The following is a 27484-nucleotide window of genomic DNA, read 5'->3' as shown; positions in this document are numbered from 1 at the left end:
TCGTCAAGCGGGGGCTGAGATAAAAGGGGGGTCCCAAAACGCGTTTTTCCCATGCATTTTTCCATAGGACCTTTAGACAGGGCTACAGCCCGAATGGCTGAACAGAATTTAATGAAATTTGGCAGAGAGGTAGTCCCCAGGTCAAGGAAGTGCCTTTTGTAGGTTTGGTGTAAATCTGTTCAGTAGATTCTGAGAAAATAGCATTTAAATCAATATATATATCTGTGGCAGCTTACCGTGCGCTTACGGTGCGCTTACCGTACGCGTACGGTGGCGTGCGCGAGCGCGATTCTGATTGGCCCTTAGATCTTAGTAAACATTCGAATCGGTCGAAACCAGGAAGCGGCGGCCGCCATTTTCTCTCTCGCACTCTGAGGGGGGAGCTGATAAACAAATGCCAAAAACATATAAAGGGGCTGTTTAGACAGCGCCCATGCACATAACCATGTTAGCTGAGTCTTCAAAGATCCCCCAAGGCAAAAAACGGTAATTTTTAATTTTTCGAAAATTTCGCCGATTACGCTTACCGTACGCTTACCGTACGCGTACGGTAAAAAATTATAAAAAAAAAAATCCACACTCTCTCCACCCCGTTTGCAAATGGTGGCTTATTTGAGCACAGCATTTCCCCAAAAAATTTCAACAGATTACCTATCACAAGGAAGCGCATAATATGTCCTTCGTGTGCGCACGGTGCGCGAAGCGCATCGTGCGTACATGGCCCATCTAGCGTAAAGGGGGCACGCGGTGCGCGTAGCGCACCGCGTGCCCACCGTGCGTGCACGGCACTAACTGCGTAAAGTGGGCGCGCGGTCCGCGTGCTCACTGTGCGCGCACGGTGTGCGAAGCGCACCGTGCGCGCACGGAACGAACTGCGTTAAGTGGGCGCGCACGCCACGAATGGCGTAAAGTAACTTAGCATTTAAAAAACCGTACAAATTCACTGAAAAAACCATAGGTTTCACACGTTATAGTTAGGAATTAGCATTTAAAAAACCTTGCAAATTCACTGAAAAAACCATAGGTTTCACACATGTTATAGTTAGCGGAAATTTTACTGATAAAAAACCAGTGAAATTCCCCCGTTATAGTTAGTGCAGGCAACTATAACTCACGCGACCGCAATCTTCTGCTGATGACATGTGTGTCTTTATGCAAAAAAAATATTTGTAATATATGTATAGCTAAAAATGTATGGAAGAAGACATGGGCAAATAAGTGTCTAAATACAGTATTAGCATCAGCAGAGGATTGCGGTCGCGTGAGTTATAGTTGCCTGCACTAACTATAACGGGGGAATTTCACTGGTTTTTTATCAGTAAAATTTCCGCTAACTATAACATGTGTGAAACCTATGGTTTTTTCAGTGAATATATATATATATATATATATATATATATACCAGCCAGAGGTGTGCAAGAGGCCCTGTTCCATTAGTGGCAGAAGAGATGCTGGCACCAGCTTTTGAAGCTTTCTTTCTTCTTTCCGTGGAAGCGGAACAACTTCTGCCCGCCTCAAGTGCAAGAAAAGCCTATGACTACTGCCAGGTGCAGCTCGTGACTGCACGAGGAGATGTAATCACTGTATTGTCGTCTCAAAGCCAGGCTGATTTGCTTTCTGTGAGCTGGAGCATAAAGGGGACCCGAGGGAGTGCGAGGACTTTATTTTTATCGTGAAACTCCATTCTATCACTGCGCCTTTGCCCTGAACAGTTTTTTTCCTTCTCCAGGCAACACCCACCGGGGAGCGATGCTTTCTGGGAGTTGAAGTAACATCGGAACTACAGCGGGTAATATGACCATGTGACTTGGGGTCGGAACTTACCTTCCAATGAGGGCAATGCAGGACACTCAAAAAGACGTGGGTGGAGTCTGAACGTGATAGCAGCGGCAACTGAGGAAGGCTACTATGCCGAAATGCATCTTGCTTTGCTGTCCTAATATATCGGCTCCCAAGGTTTCCCCGTGTGGCCTCTTCTCCTTTTCTACCGGAGGGGTGTTTCGTGTTGATTCAATTTGCGCACCAGCCAGAGGTGTGCAAGAGGCCCTGTTCCATTAGTGGCAGAAGAGATGCTGGCACCAGCTTTTGAAGCTTTCTTTCTTCTTTCCGTGGAAGCGGAACAACTTCTGCCCGCCTCAAGTGCAAGAAAAGCCTATGACTACTGCCAGGTGCAGCTCGTGACTGCACGAGGAGATGTAATCACTGTATTGTCGTCTCAAAGCCAGGCTGATTTGCTTTCTGTGAGCTGGAGCATAAAGGGGACCCGAGGGAGTGCGAGGACTTTATTTTTATCGTGAAACTCCATTCTATCACTGCGCCTTTGCCCTGAACAGTTTTTTTCCTTCTCCAGGCAACACCCACCGGGGAGCGATGCTTTCTGGGAGTTGAAGTAACATCGGAACTACAGCGGGTAATATGACCATGTGACTTGGGGTCGGAACTTACCTTCCAATGAGGGCAATGCAGGACACTCAAAAAGGCGTGGGTGGAGTCTGAACGTGATAGCAGCGGCAACTGAGGAAGGCTACTATGCCGAAATGCATCTTGCTTTGCTGTCCTAATATATCGGCTCCCAACGTTTCCCCGTGTGGCCTCTTCTCCTTTTCTACCGGAGGGGTGTTTCGTGTTGATATATATATATATATATATATATATATATATATATATATATATATATATATATATATATATATATATATATATATATATATATATATATATATATTTATATATATTTATTTATATATACATCTAAACGCCAAAGGGTGCCTGTAAAGGAAGGGCCCACAGCAGGTAAGTGTAGCTCAATTCTTTATTGGAAGTAGCCGTATTCAGGGTAAAGCCGCTCTCACAATGATTGCCTTTGAAGTCCGACGTGTTTCATGCTACTGCATTTTATCAGGAACTGAGGCTTGTAACTGCAAGATGGCAGTCCATTTTTTTAAGCACCTGTGTTGAATTCAAGTTCCCACCTCAATGGGCGTGGTCACTGCCGTGGCCTCCTGGGACTTGTGGTGCCCATCTCTTACCCCAGTTGGTCGTGAGCCATCTGCAGTAGTTTCAAACAATATTTTTGCGGCATGCAGCTTATTCCTTAAACCGGCACCTCAGCACCTCCAACTCACGCTCGGTGGGGTTTGTCCAACATTCAAGCCGCACTCGGACACAGTTCTGCTTTCCCCAAAAAAGCTTTTATTTCAGGTCAGGCAGTACATTTCCCAGTAATTATAAAGCACTTCACCACAGCCCAACATGTTTCGAGTTGCTCTCTTCTTCCAGGGGTCATGCAATGAAAAACCGCAAAATCGACTCCACCTGGCTATTAAGCGTAATCGTGCGCCATAATTGGCTGTCTCTGAATGAGCATTCAGGTTGCTTACTGGGATGTGAAGTCCGGAATTAATCCTCAAATGGATGCGCTTTTTAAAATAATTGCTAATTCAAGCTCTCCATGAGCATTGGAAAATGAAATGCCATTAATCCTATGAACTGCATCCCACGTGTGGAGCTCCTCGTTCCAGGAACTCCGTGGCCCCCTTGATCTAGGATGGTGCAGGCTCAGCGGCAGGACGGCCACTAAATATCATGCTCGGTGGGGTTTGTCCAACATTCAAGCCGCACTCGGAGACAGTTCTGCTTTCCGCAAAAAAGCTTTTATTTCAGGTCAGGCAGTACATTTCCCAGTAATTATAAAGCACTTCACCACAGCCCAACACGTTTTGAGTTGCTGTCTTCTTCCAGGGGTCATGCAGTGAAAAAGCGCAAAATCGACTTCAATTGGTTATTAAGCGTTATCGTGCGCCTTAATTGGCTGTCTCTGAATGAGCATTCACGTTGCTTACTGGGATGTGAAGTCCCGAATAAACCCTCAAATGGATGCGCTTTTTAAAATAATTGCTAATTCAAGCTCTCCATGAGCATTGGAAAATGAAATGCCATTAATCCTATGAACTGCATCCCACGTGTGGAGCTCCTCATTTCAGGAACTCCGTGGCCCCCTTGATCAAGGGTGGTGCAGGCTCAGCGGCAGGACGGCCGCTAAATATCACGCTCGGTGGGGTTTGTCCAACATTCAAGCCGCACTCGGAGACAGTTCTGCTTTCCCCAAAAAAGCTTTTATTTCTGGTCAGGCTATACATTTCCCCAGTAATTATCAAGCACTTCAACACAGCCCAACGCGTTTCGAGTTGCTCTCTTCTTCCAGGGGTCATGCAGTGAAAAAGCACAAAATCAGCTTCACTTGGCTATTAAGCGTTATCGTGTGCCATGATTGGCTGTCTCTGAATGAGCATTCACGTTGCTTACTGGGATGTGAAGTCCGGAATAAATCCTCAAATGGATGCGCTTTTTAAAATAATTGCTAATTCAAGCTCTCCATGAGCATTGGAAAATGAAATGCCATTAATCCTATGATCTGCATCCCACGTGTGGAGCTTCTCATTCCAGGAACTCCGTGGCCCCCTTGATCTAGGATGGTGCAGGCTCAGCGGCAGGACGGCCGCTAAATATCACGCTCGGTGGAGTTTGTCCAACATTCGAGCCGCACTCGGAGACAGTTCTGCTTTCCCCAAAAAAGCTTTTATTTCAGGTCAGGCAGTACATTTCCCCGTAATTATAAAGCACTTCACCACAGCCCAACGCGTTTCGAGTTGCTCTCTTCTTCTAGGGGTCATGCAGTGAAAAAGCGCAAAATCGGCTTCACCTGGCTATTAAGCGTCATCTTCATTAGAAGAGGCATCCTTTTGTGGGCAAAATATGGACTATAAATCCCAGAAAACCTGTACGTATATGCTCATTCAGAGCCACTGCATATCAGCGTACGATCTGGTATAAATGAGGAGGTGTGGTCCGGACTGCCTCTTTCAAGCAACATGACTCTGAAGAAGTTGTGTAACGAAACGCGTAAGGCTTTGGTTGTGTACCGGTGAGAATACTGAGGAAAGCTGCCTGTATGCCAATAAAGCTTGGAAAGGGGACAAGCTAAACCGCTTTGGAGTGCTGCTTGAAGTTTGGACACCCCTATGAGCTTTGATATTATCTACTGGCGGTCGCCAGTAGATAGTTATAGTTAGGACCGTGTTTCCATAGGAAATTTCTAAATTCTATTTTGAATAACTTTGGCGCCGGTTGACGAATCCTCGCGAAATTTTCAAAACTAATGGGGCGCTCCGTTCAGCTCCTACCCTGAAAGTCTCGGGGTGATTCGTCAAGCGGGGGCCGAGACAAAAGAGGGGTCCCAAAACGCGTTTTCCCCATGCATTTTTCCATAGGACCATTAGACACAGCTACAGCCCGAACGGCTGAACAGAATTACTTGAAATTTGGCAGAGAGGTAGCCATAAGGTCAAGGAAGTGCCTTTTGCAGGTCTGGTGTAAATCTGTTCAGTATTTCCTGAGAAAATAGCATTTAAAAGCATATCAATATCTATACGCGCGCACCGTGCGAGCACCCTAACGTGCGCGAGCGTAATTCTGATTGGTGGTTACATGTTAGTCAACGTTCGAATCGGTCGAAATCAGGAAGTGTCGGCCGCCATTTTGTTTGTTTTCAGTGCGAGAGTGAAAAAGGAAGGTGGCGAACGTGAAAAGGGGGCAGGGTAGAGAGTTCCTGACCCCCTAGCCTTTGTCAGGGGGTCCCTGAAGGACCCCGAAGGCAGATTTTTTTTTTTTTTTAATAAAATCGCGGGGTGAAAAAAAATAAAAACAATTTAATACGTAGTTTATTGTAAAATAAATATATAAAAAAATAATAATACATAAATAAATTAGCATTAAAAAACCGTACAAATTCACTGAAAAAACCATAGGTTTCACACACGTTATAGTTAGGAATTAGCATTTAAAAAACCTTGCAAATTCACTTAAAAAACCATAGGTTTCACACATGTTATAGTTAGGTGGATATTTCACTCGTAAAAAACCAATGAAATTCCCCCGCTATAGTTAGTTCAGATAACTATAACTCGCGCGACCGCCACTCTATCAAAAGGATGATGTCATCAGTGATGTCATGAGTGATGCCACTGACCATGTCATGAGTGATGTAATATGTGACGTCATGAGCAGTGGATTGCGGGCGCGCGAGTTCTAGTTATCTGAACTAACTATAACGGGGGAATTTCATTGGTTTTTTACGAGTGAAATATCCACCTAACTATAACATGTGTGAAACCTATGGTTTTTTAAGTGAATTTGCAAGGTTTTTTAAATGCTAATTCCTAACTATAACGTGTGTGAAACCTATGGTTTTTTCAGTGAATATATATATATATATATATATATATATAGATATATATATTGGCCTTCTGCAACAAGTTGAGTGCTGGTCCTGGCTGCTACCCCGTTCGTTCAAACTCTTGGCCAAACACAGTGGCGGTAGACTATAGGCTGTGGGGTTGTGTCACTGTGGCAGGTGAAACACAGACTTTAGCTATGCATACAAGCGATTAGCCATCTATGTAAGGTTGAGAGCCGGAATCTCTTGGATGTTTTATATGCTTGAAAAAAAAATCACTACAAAGGTTAAAGTCAAGTTATGGTTAGCTTTAATGATAACAACAAAATATATGCACAAAAGTTCAGACATATACTGGAAAACACACAGTTAAAGTGGAGTTATGTCAGATAGCTGAAAGCGCCTCTTTATTGAGTAAGGGTCAAACAGTGATGGGTGGTTTGCTTCAATTAATCTGACCCACTAGTTATTTTTCTGGGTTGCAATCCAGTCCACAATTCTCTTGCCCGCCATGCCACCTCAGAGAGAACCAGCTGTATGCAAATCAACCTTAGTTTTACTTCATTAGTAACAGTCCAGCCAGAACTACTAGGCCAGCTCCCCTCTGAGTGGAAACAACAGTAACCTCAGGACAGTTTTGAATGATTTGAGCTTCTTCAGTAGGATATAGTGAGCAAGGGGCCCAAAAGTGGGCAAACCCATCACACTTATGGTGTTGGTCCGAGAAAAAAAAAAGTGATGGAGTTGTATGTTTGATGAAATTCTCTAAGGGGTAAGAGATACTTAGACATTGGTTTCTTCCCTTCTGTACCAGTGAATTTAAGCTGTGTTGGTATCTTCCCCTCTGCACCACTTGATCTAAGCTATGTTAATAGTACTAACGCAGTGGACACTAGTCCGGGGTAGCTTCCATGTGAGGACCAGCACACCTGTGGCTGGTGCATCATTCGTGAGCAGAGAGGGGACTTAGACTGATGTGTACTGAGGCCAAGCTAAGGCATACTCTGAGAACTCACAATTTGTGAGAGACAGAAACTAGAAATACCCACCTTGGAGTTGTGGATGGATGCTCCCACAAGGAGCAAGTCCAGGACTCATTTTCATAAGGTATGCTTCTGCCTAGAGTGACAGAGTCGATGAAAATCAAAGGGTTGGAATGCTACTGAGAGTGAATACCAGTGGTTTAGACTCTCTGCTAGCATTCCTCCAATCATCTTTTGTGTGTTTGATGTAAAACCTTAGGATGTCATGGATATGCCAACATGTAGGCCCGTGCTTCTGTGCCAAATGACTCAAGGTATACCACAATACCAAGACCTAAAAAAAAGGCTGAAACCCATCTGGGGTTGCTTGTTTTCACTTCTGGATTGGGACTCACCTGCTATTTCAGGATGGCTTGGTCCCATGAGGAGGAAGGGCAATATTGATTTGCATAAGTTGTACTTCTGTCTAGGATGGCACAGAGGGCACTTTCAGTTATAAGCCATTCTTATTGGCTTTGTCAACTTTGTCAATATTCATTACTAATATACATTTTCACACTTTTTGAATTGTTTTTCAGAAGTGGCTAATTTTTTATTAGTCCCGGGGTATTCTGGCAGTTTTTATGAGGGATAGTGTTCTTAATGCTGTTTTGCAAAGACCGCGAGTACTGTTTCTTTCCAATTGGATTGATCACATGCTGCTTCAATACTTCAGACTCTCCAAAAATAGCTTGTTCTAGCTGTCAAGACTTACTCCAGGAGAAGGAGTGGGTTTAGAACTCAGAACCATAGATACAGTTAGCAGACACAGTATAGATCAGTACAATACTATATGTTTAGGAAAGTAGCACTTTATTTAAAGTAGTGAAAATCAGATCTATTGCAATAAGGTGTTCAAAAGCTCCCCATAATATTCTAGAACATTCTTAGATTGTGTTCTTTGTGTGTATACGTGTGTGTGAGAAAGAGAGAGAGAGAGAGAGAGACAGAGGTAGAGATTGAGAATTATTGCAATGCACCTCTGAATAGAATGTTGGATTAAATTAAAGGTGCACTAAATCATATAATATTTTGCAGTAAAGATTTAGGAAAATGATACAAAATTATTCAAAATGTGGCTTACCAGTTTCTCAATTAAAATTTCACAAGGGGAAATATCTTGTATCCAAAGACAAATGAAAAATGAGCAGGACATTGGTTAAATCAGAAAATGTCTTGTGAGCTAGGCATTTTCTATAATACCCAGTCTTCCTTGAGCAACAATTACTCAAAACTGCAACAGTGCAAATTTTAAAGAAATTCTGTAAATTTTGAAAATTTAGAAATTTACAAATCTTGGCAGATTAACCTTCGTAATTAAATTTTCACTCACACTTTGAAACATTTTGCAAGCTCAAGGTGCTTATATGCGTTGGGGTATCACGATCAAGTGTTTGATTTGTGTGGTAATCTCGCGAATCAGGGGATTATGTACAACCTTCGTTCTAAGTGTTACTTCACTATTCTGAAGCCCAGATATTATTGATTTTGCCTTTGCCAGAGTGGACCAATGTGTTTATATCAAGTGCTTACTATCATCTTCACAAATGTGTTAATGAGTTTAACGTATTTGTATTGTATTGTATTTAGATTTATAGAGCTCATTAAGCCAGAAAGGGGTCTAAGCACTAGCACCGGTCAGAAACAGCCAGGGAGAGACTACAACAGCATCATTCAGGTTAAGAGAATAACAAGGTTTGTTTTGAGATGCTTGCAAAACACAGTGTAGGAATTCGACTTGCCTAAAAAAAAAAAGCGTCCACCCCATCTAGGTTTCCAGAACCTGGGAATACCTTCCTCAGCACTGCAGATGTAAGCTGTCTTTAAGAAGAATACCAGTTGAAAGCGGTTCACAGGTACCATGGTTCCTGTTAGTGAAGCGCCTTATAGACCGCGCAGAGTGCTTTGTAGATCACCCACTTCCTCAAAGGTAGCCGGTGAAGTGAACGTAATCCCTCTCTAACAGAAAGATGTACAGGGACATCCTAAACCACCCAGTCAGCCACATTTTCGATCACTTGAAGTTTCTTAAGAGAGTACTTGTTGGATTTTAAAAATAGACCTTTACAGTAGTCAAGGCGAGATCTAATAAGGGCTAGGACCACTGAAACACTTAATTCCCCAGGTAAGAAGGGAAAGACCTTCTTCAAGATCTTAATAATAAAGAAGTAAGAGCTCGTCCTTCTGTTGAACTCAGAGTCAAAGGTAAAGGTGCTATTGAAAATCACTACAAGATTTATAGCGTTGGCCACAGGGGTGGGTAAAGGGCCACAAATATCAGGGCGCCAGAGCTCAGACCACACAGAATTTTCCACCCCAAAGACTACAATCACAGTCTTCTCAGCGTTAAGATCTTAGCCAGTTCTCCTTCATCCATGTGTTGATTTCAATCATACAAGATCTGAACCTGTCCACCACTATGCCAAGTTGTCTGATATAGAGACAATGATTTGGGTGTCGTCCGCATAGGACAACACCTGAAATCGAAAGGATCACACCAGTTTTGCTAATGGGGCCACATAAACATTAAACAAAGTGGGACTGAAGGAGCACCTCTGCGGGACTCCACAAGGAAGCTGAAAACGTTTAGCCCTGTAGTCCCACAGCTGCCAGTTTCGGTCCTATTCTCCAGGAAGGATCCCAAAAGATCCAACGCAGAGCCCCTCAGCCCAGTCTGTTGCAATCTTTGCACAAAATGGGATGGAGAAATCATATCGAAGGATGTGGACAGATCAAGCATAAACAGAATAGCCGCCTCCCTGATCCACCTGGAAGTATACAAACTACCGCAGCAGTCAGTACCAATTCGGTGCCATGGCCACTCTGGAACCTGTTCTGAGATGGGTCCAGAAGATTGCGAATGGTAAGGAACTGAGCTAATTCTTGATTGATGCACTTCTCAAGACTTTTTGCAGGAGTAGGCAGAAGATAAATCGGGCAAAGGTTTTTTAAGTCTCTAGGATCCCCATTCATTTTCTATTTAAGGGGGCTAACAAGTACTTGTTTGCAGCACTAAGAGAACACTTCTGACTGGAGAATCTGACTATAAACCTTCTCCCAGAAGGCTGCAATTAGGTCTGGCACAAGTTGCAACACTGGGAGGGTAAGGATCATTTGGAGAACTAAATGTTACGTGTGAAAGGAGAGTTTTTATTTACAGGGAGGACATGGAGGAAAATGTAGACAAAATACCATTAGGGGCCTCATTAATGGAGTCACATTCTGTTAGCATGGGAGCCTGCTTGCCTTCGATACTGTTAAATTTAGAGAGATCTTCAGAATCTTGTCCCTTAAATATTTAGCAACACCTGTTGAGCTAGCAGAAACACAAGATCTTTTATTACCTTAAAAAGTAAATTTGGGATAAATTCTGCTGATCTTATTGTATTAATAAAATAAGCCAACTTTGCTGCTTTGATGGCATTTTTATACTTTGGGAACATTTCTTTGTTTGTTTTTCTCTTCTGAATTAGGTATCATCCTCTACCTCCATTCTTGCCTTCAACATTGCCTTTGGAGGTCTTTGAGTTCCTCGAAGAACCAAGGAGCCGCAGCTTTCAATCTGTATTCGTCTTGTTTTTAATGGGGGACACCAGAAATCAATGGCTGTCTTCACCCATTTGTTTTCCTCAGGATGTTGTTGACTGACAGCTATAACCTGCTACCTAGGTTGTGCTAAGAGCTGCATCTATGTTATTAATGGAGATCTTATTTCACTTTCCATACCTGATTGTCATTCATCCATGGATATACTAGCCACACCAGATTCAATACATTTAATGCTTTTCACATAAAAAAAACATCATTCGAAGTTTGAAGAAATTCAGAAAGCTATGGCTATAATTATTTGTTTGAACTGAATTTTAAGTGGAGATGCAACAATTCAATCCTCTTATTTTTATTATATTGTACAAGTACTTGTTGAATTGTTTCTCAGTATCTCAACAACGTAGGTCTGCTGCTGTTTTTGTTCACTTCATCTTATATCTAGAAAATAAAGAAAAATATTAATAATTAGTCTGTTGAATTTATGTTTGATAAATTGTAAAATAAACAATGGAAACAAGGTTGAGTATGAAGGGTGACCAAGGACTCTAGTACATGCAAAGGCAAAACGTTTCACCAGTGTTGCAGGGATTCTTTTCTCAGAACAGAACTATGCTTGGAACCATAGAACATCAGTATGTAGGGACTGAGTCACCATACCACCTCAGTATCTATGGGCCTGACTCCGACTAGCTATAGTGACTCAATTGCCCTCCTAACCTTGCAGAGTAACAAGTGAATTGGCACCCCAGAACACAACACTCTTGACCCTCTCAGGGATCGCGGTAACAGGACACACCCTTTCGCTCTCTCAATCATACTTGTCCACAATAATATACCCAGGAGACACAAAGAAACTTTAGAATATGTATTTAGACTATCGTGCTCTGAAATACAGAATACATGCCACAATTAGAAAACAAATGCATACTAAAAATACTGTTAGCATGGTTAATAATCCATATATCATGAAAAGTCTTGTCATGTTATGGGACAAAGTAACCTAAACCCCCCTTTCCTGCTAATGAAGCTAAATGATTATATATCAATGATCTCTGGGATTATTGGCAGACCCCAGAGGGATGTTCTACATCTCAGCAGATACAGTACTCTTATCTCAGAACTCTTGTTCCACGTGTGTGATTTTGGTTCTTGTTCTCATCTATATGAGAGAACATGCATGCACATAAACAACGGCTGCATTCTTGTGTTATGTCTAGGTGCTAGTGCCTGGCCAGAAAGAATAACAAGGGATATTGTTGTTTGACCTTGTCTATGGTGTTCAAACTAAAACCCAGGAAAAGAACAGAATGCAAAACATATACAGGTTCCATGTAAAGTACAATGTGGCACAAAGGCAAGCATGTTTATCTAGTAACATGTGCAAAGGAAAACGAGGCCCTTAACATGCAAAGCCAGGCCAACACAGGGAAAACCACAATGTGGCCACGAGAAATCACACCACACCAGGAGTAGTCCACAAACACAAAAAGAGTCCTCTCAGGGACTGTTTGCTAGTGTGTGGAATAATTCTTATGCCCGCATACACCGTTTTCACAGGGATCAGAATTATAAGTTGTGCAGACTTGTGCAGACCCCAGGTACATTTCTGGCAAAGTATACCGGTTAATAAGCCTAGTAAATACAGTGAGATGCGGATTTTCATGCTCCAAAGCCTGCATGTTACATTCAGTTTTGAAAGGTCCAACTCATAAATGGAAGTAATTATTGCACTTGATGACATCCGAGTGTTGAATTTCACCAGGTGCGATGAGAAACATCCTTAGGGGCACTCATAGTTAAAGCCCTGATATCAATAATAATCAGTGTGCATCAACACAAAAGAGATAGGGAGTTTGAGGGGGTATGAAAAGACAGCAACCCAAACAGGAGTACTAGTAAAATAATTAGGAATTGTAAAGATCAATAACCAGAAAAATATACTTGCTACGAACCACATAAAATGCAAAGAAAGACTTTAGGGAATAGTGGAGAAATGATTTTTTGTAGTGTTGATATTTAAGTCTCCTAATTTTATGGTGATTATTCCAAATTGTCATCTTTTTTTTTTACAAAAAAAACTTTTGATCTGCTTTTTTACACCTTTATATTGGTGGGATTAAAATGTACAGATCTTTATCACATTTAAGTATGCATCATATGTGAACTCTTGGTTGGGGCCTATATGATTTGTACACGATTGATTAGTCATGTAAAACATGTTTTTGGTGCATTGTGCTGATAAAAGTATTCCTATAGCTCTTGCACCTGTAGACATTTGCATACTCAAAATATTATTGTTTGTGTCAAAGATAATGTATTTAAAACGCTATAAACTGAAGTCCTCCACAACAGCGGAAGTTTGGCTACTGAAATAGAAAGAACCAGGGGCCTGATGTGTGAAGGTATTTTGCTGTCACGAAGCCTGTGATTCGCAAAATCTCTGGGTTTTTTAATGCAGAACATGTTTGTGTAATGTACAAAATCCATGCTGGAAGTCTGAAAAGTTCTTTCTTACTGTCAAAAGTGCTTTTACCACCTATTTAATTTATGAGGATCCATGAAAGGAGAGTCACCACCATATTTTCAACTTAGATTGCAATATATCCCAATCCAATCAATAATTGCTTTATTGGACAATACATCTCCTAAAAGCATACCAATTAAAAAAGTTAAAAACAGTATACAGATAAAACACGAATAAGAAAAATTCTTTTACAAAGATAGAAAGCAATATATCAGTTGTTTGTGTCTGCAGCTGTAGCTGCAAAGGATTAATCAGTTGCCAATATCCAAGATGTGGGTAATAACTGATTGGCAAAGAAGAACCTAATGTCTAGCAGCAGTTCCTCATTTTAGAAGATAACCTCAGAGGGAGCAGACAGTGGTCCAGGGGATCAACTACATAGTCTCTAAAAGTCTTCCCTTGATACCAAAATAGTTGAAAATAAAAAATTATTTAAAGGTAAAGGTAACTGGCTTATTCCAAGAGTGGGCATTCTTTACCAACGTGATCAATGAACAACATTTTAAAGGCAGGGTAATCCTGCTGAACAATAATGTTGTCAAGCACACAGAAAGTAGCGCCTTTCAATTCCAGGGGCTTACGCGGCCAGAGACAACTGCCAGGCACTCACGTCTGCTTGCAGTGCTATGCGTCTCTTGTCCACACTACTTGTGGCCTCCATCTTTGTGAATGGGTTTACGGCATTCCAAAATGGCCACCCATTCAGGCACATGCATGCACGCATATGTGAGCCTTCTTTGAATGGGCTTCCAAGTCATACCATGAGGCCACCTGATTGTGTAAATTTGATTCAAACCTATTCAATGACGGCCATCTGTGCATACACATGCACACACAAGAGGGCTCATCTTTGAATGTTTTTATAAATCTTTATTACCAAAACTTTCAAAGAAATCCACTAGTTTTTATAAAGATTTAGAAGATAATGAAGCAGAGCAAACATTGGCAGAACCAATAGGCATGCAGCTAACCCCAGACCTATTGGCTTTGCCAGTGCTTGTTATTAAAATCCAAGCAATGCATTACAGTTTAAGAACCAACAATCAGTGTTTAAGACCCTGTTGTTAGAGGAAGGAGTTTTTGATATATAATTGCTGTCCACCTCATTTTTATGAGAGAAGAGAAGCTATGTTTTAAAATGGAATGGAAGCAAATCTTTAATAGTGTAAGAGATTTTTATGGATATATATTTTTGTGCATTATTAACAATGAACACAATGCAATTTCATGCTTATGTTCTTATGTACAGACTGAATTAGTGTAATTGTTTTTTAAACAGGTTTTCTTTGATGTTTACTAGTAAGTTTTTCAAATTTTTGTTATTTAGGGATTATTTTAGTATAAAACGCGATCTTGACAAAAATGGAAGTCTTCTCTGCCACTCATTTTGTGCTCTCCCCTGCACACGTCCTCTCCCAACAAGCTCTTCAGCACACAGTAAAACTGACATATATTAAGCTATTTCCACTGTTGTTGTTTTGTTCGAGCATCTTTGGATGATATTAGCATAGCGGGTGCTGCATAATTATTCATGTGGTGGGTTAGTGCTTAGATGTTAAGGTAATGTGACATCTATTTTTCATGTGCTATAATTTTCTGAAGATAACATCCATTTTCCTCACACCACGATGAATCTGCGAAATTCTTATTTCATATCCAAGAATTGTGTATAAAAAAACCTCGATTTTGAGGGTGAGCCAGAAGACTTTTCTGGTCTACTCGGAATGATGTTCGATTCTTTCCTGATTTTGCTGCCCATTGAGACTTAAAATATTTTCTGATATTTTTCATACACTGCATTTGACTATGTACCACTTATTTTTAATATGTGTAAGACAACTCTTTCACTTTTCATTGATCTAGAACTCAATTATTGAGTGGGCCCAATTAAAAACTGAATTGTATTTTTCAGATTTTAATGTTTTGGAAGATTCCTTAACATGGACACACATTGCCGTAGGAACTTAAAGTTTAGCACCGTCTCCAATCCAGTAAATTGTGGGAAATCCAATTCAGGCAACTTTTGTGATGTCTCAATTATGGGAAACCTTTTGCTCCCACAATAGTGGATCACTAATTCTTTGATAGCAAAATATTTGTGGTAATAAAAGTTGCAGGGGTTGTGTTCAGTTTTTAAAGCAGACTTTGAAGTAATAAAATCTATTTAAAGATAAATTCCCATTAGATGTGATAAATTGGAGACTCAAGATGTAGATTGCAATCAGAAAGGACATGGATATTAAATATTCATTCTCATTGCTTGGTGCCTGAAGAAGAAGTCCTCCTGTATGAGATCTGCTCATCAGACGTTGTATCCATTTCCATCTTCGCAATAGTTGGAGATGCTTTTGAAGAGTTTCTTATGCTGGGTGTTCCAGTATACTTGGTGGGGATCATTTCTGCGTCTTGATATCAGCATGAACATAAGATAGGATAATATTTTCACATTCTCGGTTTGCAGCTATTCTCCTGGCCCCCATCTTTTTGGAATTCACCAGCTGTGTTACTTCAAAGTACCCAAGAGAGAGCAGCTTTTGGTTTTGCCATTTCATCATTTATTTAATTTATGTGCCAAAAGCTAATTCTTTTTATACTCTTCATTGTTTCCCTATCCTACAACTGCTTCCAGAAACAGTTTTCCTGCATTGCTGGAACCTTATTCTACTTGTCACTGAACTGATGGTATTTGAAGATATGCTTTCAGTTTCCTGGTTTGGTGCAGCATGATAACTGCACTCAGAACTGCTTTTTTAGTGAGTTAGCATATTTTGATGCATCCAATTCCTGTATTATTGTGTAATATTCCTTGAATATACTTTCTGGTATTGTCAGATATGTGACCTCAATTTTTTGAAAAACTCAATTTTACTCTATTTTTTATGCCTCAATACTTCAGATTTACTTTTATAATATGACTGAACTTGGGACACCTCGCAGACTGTTTGATGGACAGTTAGGAATTCATTGCCTACAATGCACCTTGCACTTTGTTCGGAGGAGGTGGGCCTGAGATACAATGCTAGTAAAGTATGGTTGCTCCCGCTGCAGGGGATGCCTCGCAGACTCTTTCGTGGGCGTAAAGGACTTACTTGCCCATATTGCACCTGGAACTTTGTTTGGAGGCTGTGGGACTCTATGATGCTTTAAGAGCACGATCGCTCACTGCTGAGCGGGTGATGACTGGACTTGTCTGCACCTATATGAGACCATACAAGACAGGACCAAGCCACAGCTCTTTCATTTTTTTAGTTAATTATTTCTTGGTTTTCCAACAATTGGTGAGCGTAAGGACCCTACACCTAATAAAGGACCTTATAGAAACTCCTCTATTGTGACATACTTAACTTTAGATGTCAAGTTCAGCTTTTCAGGCAAATTGTAAATCTTTTCTTCTGCACATTAAGGTGCCGATCACGATCCGGTAAAAAATATCCCCGTGCGACTCGTATCCGGTCTTTTTACCGTACGAATCGTACAAGTGCCGTACGAACTGGCAATCACGATTCGCATGGTAAAAAGTCCATACGAACCGCATTGGGAATATTTCCCCACACGTCCTCGGGTCGGAAAATGTGTCCGACACGTCCTCGTACGATTCACCGTACAAACGTGAAAGGTGAAGTCCGACCGGGGAATCACGATCCATCCCGGGCGTCCGAATGTACAACCGTATGGTGAAAAGACCGTCCGCACCGAACTCCCATAACAACCATGGAGACGTCCAAACAGGTGCCCGGTACGTGCCGTACCCCCCCCAGCCCCCGTAGGTACGCGCCGACCCCCCCCAGTCCCCGTAGGTACGCGCCGGCCCCCCCCCAGCCCCTGTAGGTACGCGCCGACCCCCCCCCAGCCCCCGTAGGTACGCGCCGACCCCCCCCAGCCCCCGTAGGTACGCGCCGACCCCCCCCCCAGCCCCCGTAGGTACGCGCCGACCCCCCCCCAGCCCCCGTAGGTACGCGCCGACCCCCCCCCCCAGCCCCCGTAGGTACGCGCCGACCCCCCCAGCCCCCGTAGGTACGCGCCGACCCCCCCTGTGTGTACACCCGTGTACGTGTCGAACCCCCGTGTACGTTCGAGTCGAACCCCCCGTGTACGTTCGAGTCGTACCCCCCGTGTACGTTCGAGTCGTACCCCCCCTGTGTACGTTCGAGTCGAACCCCCCCTGTACGTTCGAGTCGAACCCCCCCCTGTACGTTCGAGTCGAACCCCCCCGTGAACGTTCGAGTCGAACCCCCCGTGTACGTTCGAGTCGTACCCCCGTGTACGTTCGAGTCGAACCCCCCGTGTACGTTCGAGTCGTACCCCCCGTGTACGTTCGAGTCGTACCCCCCCGTGTACGTTCGAGTCAAACCCCCCCGTGTACGTTCGAGTCGTACCCCCCCGTGTACGTTCGAGTCGAACCCCCCCGTGTACATACACGGGTGGGGGTACGACTCGAACGTACACGGGGGTACGCACCGTACATACACGGGTGGGGGTACGACTCGAACATACACGGGGGGGGTACGACTCGAATGTACACGGGGGGTTCGACTCGAACGTACACGGGGGGTACGACTCGAACGTACAGGGGGGGTACGACTCGAACGTACACGGGGGGGTACGACTCGAACGTACACGGGGGGTACGCACCGTACATACACGGGTGGGGGTACGACTCGAACGTACACGGGGGGTACGCACCGTACATACACGGGGGGGTACGACTCGAACGTACACGGGGGGTACGACTCGAACGTACACGGGGGGGTACGACTCGAACGTACACGGGGGGTACGCACCGTACATACACGGGTGGGGGTACGACTCGAACGTACACGGGGGGTACGACTCGAACGTACACGGGGGGGGTACGACTCGAACGTACACGGGGGGGGGTACGACTCGAACGTACACGGGGGGGGGGTACGACTCGAACGTACACGGGGGTATGACTCGAACGTACACGGGGGGGTACGACTCGAACGTACACGGGGGGTATGACTCGAACGTACACGGGGGGGTACGACTCGAACGTACACGGGGGGGTACGACTCGAACGTACACGGGGGGTACGCACCATACATACACGGGTGGGGGTACGACTCGAACGTACACGGGGGGGGTACGACTCGAACGTACACGGGGGGGTTCGACACGTACACGGGTGTACACACAGGGGGGGTCGGCGCGTACCTACGGGGGCTGGGGGGGGTCGGCGCGTACCTACGGGGGCTGGGGGGGGGTCGGCGCGTACCTACAGGGGCTGGGGGGGGGTCGGCGCGTACCTACGGGGGCTGGGGGGGGTCAGCACGTACCTACGGGGGCTGGGGGGGGGGTCGGCGCGTACCTACGGGGGCTGGGGGGGGTACGGTGCGTACCGGGCCACCTACTCTGGTCGATTCGCGCCGTACTTCGCTTTTGCGGCACTTTTTGGGTGCCGTGAAAATATTGCCGTCCGGACTGCTGTCGGTTCGAATCGTAATTCCTGGTTCGTGAAACGCTGCCTGAAAGCGTCCCAACGTCACGTCGCAGCATTCCCGGATCACATTCGTATGTATATTTTCGTCGGTCGGTGTTTTTTACGATTCGTACGGAAATGGTGTTTCCGTGCAAATCGTAATTCCATGTTTGTAAAGTTTTACGACCGGGTACGAGTCGGACGGGGAAAACGCTCCGACCGACGGTTCGTACCCGGTTTTTACCAGATCGTAATCGGCACCTACATCTGAGAGCTGATTTTCCTTTGTAATGTGATCTGTGTCTGCTCTGGCTCTGACTTCATATCTATGGATACCCCAAACTACATGGGTCCATTTATGCACTTTTAACATTCAAGGAAGTCAGTGAAGCTCTTATTTTGATGTTGCAGAATAACACCCCTTGGCCTGATGGGGTCCCATAATTCAGACCCTATTGTTATGGGCTCCACTAATTACTATGGTTGTTAAAGATGCAGTCATCATTTGTATTCCTGACTCTTGGTTACTGTTTATAATGGTTCTAGTGTCTAAAAAAGGCAACAAAAATGACCCTCGCTGCTACTGACTGATTACTTTATTCAATTCAATTCAGTGGTCCAAGTAACAGGGCTTGTCATCTTAGAAAAACTTAACATATGCTCAAAGGATAATCACCGATTAATGGAGCTGCAGTAAGGTCTTTACACATGGCATTCGTAGACCACAGTTCAGTCTTTGATATGGTTAATCGGGATAAACTATAGAAAATGATGTTATCTTTAAAAATTGATCCTAGCATCATGTCTTTTTTTGCGTTTTACACGCAAATCTTTTAGCTTCAGTTAGGTTTTGGGAAGATGATGAGTACACACAGTCTTTCAACATAAAGAGGGGGAGTCCATAAAGGTTATATCCTGGCACCCTTTTTGTTTACATTATTTGTTAACCATTTAGAAAAGGCATTGGTAATAGGGGCCCAGAAACTGCCTCTTACTGGAAACCTCTTGATCCTGGCACAGCTTTACCCAGGTGACACTGTTTTATCGTCTACAATAAGCAAATAATATTACATTAATTTGTGGCATTTCTGAACACCTTGGACTTCTCTACTCGTTTCAGAGTAAAACTCATAACGTTAGTAGGTCAGGGATCATCTAAATCAAGATTGTTCAAAATAAAAGAGAATATAAGAACCAGGTTCGACATGTTCCCCTACTTATGGGTATTTTACGATCACTCTAATTGTTGGTCCCCATTCATCCCAGCAAGAAGACACATCTTTTTTGACGACCATATTCTCAGTCTTTGATTTTGCTTCAAGGCTGGTTAACAAGCTTCTGCCAGCATTGTTAAAAATGTATCAGTCAAAATGCATATAATTCACTTCCTATTGGAGTGATATGTAGGGTTATGTCAACAATTCATTACAAATTGTTGATAACCAGTTCTTGCGACGTTTGCGGAGTTTGCCGCAGAGGTTCAAGCATTTATAGTTCATAAGAAGCAGGGCCAGGGATATCTATTCTTTGTTTTTCAATTATGGCTCTCAGTCTGATCAAAGAGGAAAGAGAGCTTCATCTTCTATTCTCAGGGACCATTTGACTTTAGAGCGGGCCAGCAGTTTTCACTGGTTGCATTATATCAAGACATCCCTTATGGAACTAGGGATACCAAACTATTTGAAAACCCTCACTCAATAGTTACAGGTGAACTGGCATAGACAAAACATATATTTCTGTGTAGAAAGCAAGTTAACAGGGAAAAACTGGAGCTAAACAAACATACTGTACGATCGTATATAATGTTGAAAACTGTAACTGAATCGTACCTCATGTTTGAACCAATAACAGCCACCGTTTTTTTTTATTAACTAGGTTTCAGCTGAATTTGGTTGATTGCCTTCTGGCAGTCCCTATGGTTTGGTCAAGGATTTGGACATTTTGGGGCCAATTACGATCTTGTTCGTAAGGGTTCCGAATCGGATTTGGGCTTGCTGAATCTGATTTGGAACCCTTGTTTCCGACCGAATCGTATCCAGTTCCGAATGACCGATTACGATGCCCGGAAACCGTAAGGGCTGTCCGAATCAGCTCCGAAAGGTATTTTACGGGTCGAGCCTTTTGGAGCCGAATCGTACAGCTCTATGGACTCGGTTTTCGAGCGAGCGATCACGATGACCGATTCGGATAGCTGTTCCGAATTGGTTTCTCTGGAACAAATTGGGTGCCGGAATCTGTCTTTGAGGGCCCGTAGCAGGCCTCCCTTCACCTGGGGCCCTCTGAATCAGGTCTGCGGGAGTACCCAATGGACCATAATTTCCAACCATGTACAGTGTGGCAGGCACCATGGGGTGTCCGCCACAGGGTGCACGATTTTCCCCAGCCACCCATTTCTTCAATGGGAGTCTGTGTTCTCATACAGAACACAGGCTCCCATTGGAGTCCGACCGAATGTATCCTGAACCATCCGGATACATCCAAATCGCTCGGTTGGACTCACCCGATCTGAGTCATCCAGAAATCATTCCGAGACCAATTTGGTAGGAATGCTGTCTGAACGAGATTGTAATCGGCCCCTAAGTCGGTCTGGATACGATGGAGCTTTGATACAAGATACCATGCACTTGACGATGGTTTGTTCATTTCACTGGAATTTACGTGAGGTTTATATTATTCGCTTGCATATAGAAAAGAATTTTAGGCAGGTTAGACCGGCTTAATTGTATCTACAACTTTTACCTAACAAATTAATCTGTTATTATGTTGCATGCTTTTATAAAAACGTGCTGTTGAAAATAGATTTCTGCTTGATTCTTAACTGTCTGTCTTGGATTTACCAGATTGTGTTTTTTATTTGTTCTTTTATTGTTTTTATTGTAAAATCGAATAATTATGATGACTGAATTTGCCATAATTTTAATGGTGCTAATGTTGTATATCAGCAGTCTTCAAATTCTTAACGTGTCAGCAATTAGACTGTAGTTGAGGGAGATAAATATAAATTATTGTCAATCAATCAATATTGTTTATTTCGGGGTATTACCCCATAAAACACAGAATAATCCACAGCGCATACAATAAATTCAATACATAAAACAACTCTATACAGTGTGCAAAGCGTAAAACAAAGCAGCAGGTTTATTAATAAATGCTTCTTGTATTGTAAATTGGAAGGGTAGCCCTAGTCATTTCCTATAAATCCATACACGCTATGCACACTGATATTCAATCATGGGGATATATTGGGAGTGAAGTTGCAGTATTTTACGTGCTGCCTTCGAGAACGGATGTCAAGTCCGAAACGCGCCAGGCATTTGCTGGTTTTGCCAATAAGAGCCTTTCAACCTGTGCGAGTGCAGTTTGCCTGGGGGCACCATTTTCTTGAGATATTTTATGGCCTGCCTGGCCGTGAAGTTGCACCACCGCAAGAGGTACAGCGGATCCGTGGTATGTTTATCTGAACAGCGATTGTGGAACCAGGTTGCTATGGATTTTTTTTTTTTTTTTTTTTTAAAGTTTTTATTGAACAATAATTCGGTTACAAGCACGGGCCTACAACCACCCGGGCCGGCCGCTAGGTACAGAATGAAATATCCATATATCAAGGCTACAGTCAGTTCCCAGGGCACTGCCCCGCAGTGGCTCCGGATAGGTCTCGAGGAACAGGAGGCTTAAGTCCAACAGTCACAAAAACAAAAAGAAAAACAATAGGCGAGGTATAAGGGCAAACAGTGCAGGTCAGGCTCCCTCCGGGGAACTCCAGTTAGGACAATTGAGCAACCGGCAAAAGGAAGGAGTACCGGGAGGCTGGGGACGGAGGGGGGGGGGGGGGGGGCCGAGGGGATGAACGTCCATATGCAGATATTACCAAAGGTGCCAGGAACCATCAAGGGTCAGGGGGACATGGCGATATCAGTGTCTACCAGGGGGGGCGTACAGATACCTCCGCGATACGCGTTCCATTGCCCCCAAATTCTACCCCATGCCCCCGGCTTGCCACGGGCCACATACACAGTCTTCTCCCTAAACATGCACCAGTCCATATTCTCCTTCCATACTGACACGGTGGGCGGCCGTTGAGCGCCCCAAAGCTGCGCTATGTCCCTCTTGGCAATCATGTTCCCTAGGGCCGCCCACCGAGTCTGAGCCGCGCTGTAATCATTGGGCTCCCACACATTCAGGACACAGCGACGCACCTCCGGCAGCAGCACAACCCCAGTGACCTGTCCCATAACCGTATGAACCCGGCGCCAGTAGTCCGCCACCTCGTGGCACTCCCACAGGATATGAAGAAAGGTGGCGCTGAGCCCACAGCCCCGCTTACAGAGCCCGTCGTCGGAAAATCCCATCGAAACCAAGCGAGGACCCGTCACATACACCCGGTGAAGAATCTTGAGCTGTACCAACCGGAGACGAGCTGGAATGGCGACCTCCTTGGGGGACGACAGTGCAGACTGCCAATCCTCGTCGTCCAATTCCACCCCATCCCCAGTCCAAGCCTCCCGAAGGCGCACAAAGAGGTCAGCCCGATGATTAATTAATTTTTTATAAATTAAAGAAATAGTACTATCAGGGACATGTCCGTCAAGTATGCGGTCCTCGAGGGGCGAGGAAACCGGGATCTTGGTCCCCTCCCCGAAGACCGAGAGCAGGGCGTGCTGAACCTGGGCGTAGCGGAAGAACTCCCTGTCCGTAAGCTCGTATTCGGCCTGGAGCACCGCGAAAGTCTTAACCGCGCCCTTGTGCCACAGGTCTCCCACTTTGCTGATACCAATCGTATCCCACTGGTCAAACCCCTTCGTGGTCCAGAGGCTGCCCAGGCGGTCGGAGGCAAACAAGGGAGTAGCACATGTTAATCGCTCACTCCAGCCCGTGGCCGCAGTGGCAGCCCTCCAGGTCCGCACCGCAATCTTAGTAGGACCCGTAAGGGTCCGGCCAGCCAGGCGGGAATAAAGTGCCCTGTTATAGTTCCCGCCGGGAAGCAGGAACTTGTCCATCTCATACGCCGGATTCAAGCCAGGCGCATACGTGGCATGGTTAATGGCCGATAGCTGCGAGGCCCAATAGTACCTGCGAATGTCAGGAAGCGCGATGCCCCCATCATACCAGGGGAGAGCAAGCTTAGCAAGAGCAATACGCGCCCGCCCGTCCCACACCAGTCTCCTCTGCAGGCTCTCCACCTCCCGAAAGTAGGCCACTGGGATAACGTCGAAGGAGTTCTGGAGTGCATAGAGGAACCTGGGAAGGGACATCATTTTGAACAACGCGGCCCGACCCAGCGGGGACAGGGGCAGCCTGCACCACCGGGCCGTGTCCTCCCGCAATCGCCGAAGTGGACGCAGGAGATTCTGCTCATAGCGAGCCACCGGGTCCAGCGAAACTTATATCCCCAGGTACTTAAAGCCGCTCAGAGATATTTGGATCGGGAGCCGAGGCGGCAGGAGAGGAGGACCACCAGAGATGGGATAGACGCAGGATTTAGACCAATTGATCGTGAGACCCGAATTGTTCCCAAAGGAGGTCAGAACGTCAAAGAGGACGTTGAGCGACTGCCGCGGTGAGGTAAGATAAAGGAGAATATCGTCCGCATACAGCGAGACCCGATCTTCGAAGCCCGGGCCCCATCGGATCCCTCTAAGCGAGGGCTCCCAGCGGAGCCAAGCAGCGAGTGGCTCCAGGGCGAGAGCAAAAAGCAAAGGGGACAACGGGCACCCCTGCCTCGTGCCCCTGCCGAGGGCAAAGGGCCGAGAGACCCGCCCATTCACCACCACTTGAGCCATGGGTCCCGTGTAAAGGAGCTTCACCCAGCCAATAAATCCTTCCCCAAAGCCAAATTTAGCCAAGACAGCCCAGAGGAATGGCCACTCGATAGTGTCAAAGGCCATCGTGGCATCCAAAGAAACCAGCACGGCCGGTTCGGAGAGGAACTCCGCCCTGGCAAGGGCACCGTGGAGACGCCGCAAGTTAAGAGCGGTGTTACGGTGCGGGATAAAGCCGCATTGGTCCGGATGAATAAGGTCGCACACGACACTCAACAAGCGATTGGCAAGGACTTTCGCCAGGATTTTAGGCTCTGCGTTGAGCAGTGAAATAGGCCGGTAAGAAGTACAGCGGTCTCGCGGCTTGCCCTCCTTGGGGATCACGACTATCGTGGCCAAGCGCTGGTCGGCCGGGAGGGAACCCGCCGCAAGAGACTCACGGAACATGCGACTGAGGAAGGGCGCAAGCTTATCAGGGCGCAATTTATATAGCTCAATGGGCAGACCGTTGGGACCCATAGCCTTGCCCGAGCGAAGGGAGCGGACCGCGGTCGCTATTTCATCCGACGACAAGGGGGCGTCCAGCCGCTCCCGGTCCTCAACGGACAGGCCGGGCAAGGCAATATCTCTCAGTAGAAGGCGAGAGTCATCCTCATCCCTGTCAGTCACTGGGGAGTACACTGCCCGGAGGTGGTCGGCGAAACATTCCACAATCTCATCCGGCTCAGTCACACACACACCATCCGCAGCACGCAACTCCGGGACCACACGATTCACTCTCTCCTTTTTGTCCAGCCACGCAATCAACTTTCCCGCCTTGTCCCCGGCGTCATACAATCGGCCCTGCTGCTCCCTATACATAGTTTTGGCCGCGTCAGTGACCAGGGACCTATATTCAAACTGTTTCAGGCTAAGGGCATGGAGCCCGTCCGGAGTGACATTCGCCTCCAAGGCCGACTCCAGCCCCGCGATGTCAGTCTCCAGCTTCACCACTGCCTCGCTCTTGACCTTCTTAGCCACCACTATCTGGGAGAGGGCGTGTCCGCGGATCACAGTTTTAAAGGCTTCCCACAGGGACAATGCAGACGACACCGACCCCTCGTTATCGAGGAAGTATTGGTCCATAGCCTTAACCAGGCTGTCACGAGTCGTAGGGTCTCGCAGGTACCATGGGTTAATGGGAGCGATCCGCCCTGCAGACCGCGACCCGGTGTCAAAGAGAAGCCACAGCGGAGAATGGTCGGAGATACCACGCGCCAGGTGCCTGACCTCTCGAATCCGACCAGTCTGCGCCGCGGGCATAAGGAAGTAGTCTAACCTGGAGAGACTCCCATGCGCCCCCGAGTGAAAGGTGAACTGACATTGGGTCGGATGCATTAGTCTCCAACTATCCACCAGGCCGAAGGTCTCCAACATCCCACCCAGCCATGCCTGGGCAGCGGGGAGGGTCCTTGGTGGGTGACGATCCAGTTCACCCGAAACCACAGAATTAAAGTCCCCGCCCATGAGCAGGAGGCCGTCCGGAAGGTCAAGCAGCATTCGACCCAAGTCAGTAAAGGTGGAGTTCTGGAGGCCCGGGGGGACGTAGATTGAAACCAGGGTAAGGGGCTGCCCCTCCCACCTCCCAGTCAAACACACATAGCGCCCTCTGTCATCCGAGACTATCCTCGTGATCTCCACCGGAAGGGAGGTTCGCAGGAGAATGCCCACCCCCCTGGAGCCAGTTGTGAAACCAGAATGGGCTACGAGGCGGTATCCCCCCCTGTTCATTGCATGACAAACATTGCCGACCAAATGCGTCTCCTGGAGAAACACCACATCAGGAGTCAAACGACGCAAATATTGCAGTACAACACCCCGCTTGATACGGTCCCCCAACCCATTGACGTTCCATGACATAAGCCTCAACCCGTCCCCCCCCATCCCCCCCAATAGATCAAGAGACCCCCAGCCCGCAGCACAGCTCCCAGATGTGGACAAAAATCAATACCTCGCCCTGTAAACAAAAAACACACAGCACAACAACCCCTCTTCCCCCCCAACCCCACCCCAAGTCCAACTCCCCCCACCCTGCACCCCTGCGGGCCAGAAAACCCCCCCAACTTGCAGTGTGCCTGTCGCCCCACTAACCCCAGTCTACGAAAAGACCCCGGAGGAGGAAAGGGACCCGACCCTGCCCGCCCCCCTCACAGGTCCTGGTGATACACAATATACAAAAGAAGTAAGACCCACCTGTACAGTGCAAAACGGCAAAATCAAGGACCAAAAGTCATTCTAAAGGGGACCCGTCACCTGCGGTGCCCGCAGAGGGTCCGGGACGGCCACCCCCGTCCGGCAGCGAGTCCAGCCAGTCACTTGCGGCCACAGGAGAGTCAAAAAAGGCTGTCCGCTCCCCATGCTCCACTCGGAGTTTCGCGGGGTAGAGCATCGAATACTTCAGGCCTAGCTCGCGAAGACGGCGCTTCACCCCTTGGAATCCCATCCGCTGTTTCTGGACCAGTTGCGTGAAGTCCGGATAAAAATTGATGGTCGAGTTCTCGTGGCGGACCGGGCCATGGGTCCGTGAAGCCTGCAGAATAGCGTCGCGGTCCCTGTAGTGGAACAGTTTGGCCACGATAGGCCTCGGGGGAGCCCCCGGCCGCGGCCGGCCGCCCGGAACTCGATGGGCCCGCTCCACGGCGAAGAATTTACTTAGGCCAGCCGGGGACAGCTGTTGCAGGATAAGTTCCTCGACCACGAGGTCCACCGGGCGGCTGTCGGAGGACTCCGGTACACCTATGACGCGGATGTTGTTGCGTCGGGCCCGTCCCTCGAAGTCCTCGAGCCGCCGGGCCATATGATCGTTGACCACCCTGATGTCCCCAAGCGCGGCCCGCAGATCCGACACCTCCGCACCAAGAGTGGAGGTCCGTGTATCGAGGGCCTGGACCCTCTCGTTAGTTTTGGAGAGGTCGG

The 27484-nt window shown here is 46.1% G+C and overlaps 1 protein-coding gene across 1 annotated transcript in view; it reads right to left on the bottom strand.

Moving 5' to 3' along the window:
- Positions 1–11018: 11018 nt before the first annotated feature.
- Positions 11019–27484, bottom strand: part of LOC146790014 (cell death-inducing p53-target protein 1-like) — a 216950-nt gene continuing 200484 nt past the window's right edge. Inside the window, exon 7 of the mRNA XM_085628329.1 lies at positions 11019–11244. The gene's annotated coding sequence lies outside the window, so the exon portion shown is untranslated. The remainder of the gene's footprint in view (positions 11245–27484) is intronic.

The sequence above is a fragment of the Triturus cristatus genome, chromosome 10, assembly GCF_964204655.1.
Source record: "Triturus cristatus chromosome 10, aTriCri1.1, whole genome shotgun sequence".
Lineage (NCBI taxonomy): Eukaryota > Metazoa > Chordata > Amphibia > Caudata > Salamandridae > Triturus > Triturus cristatus.
This window is presented reverse-complemented; position numbering and strand designations above follow the sequence as displayed.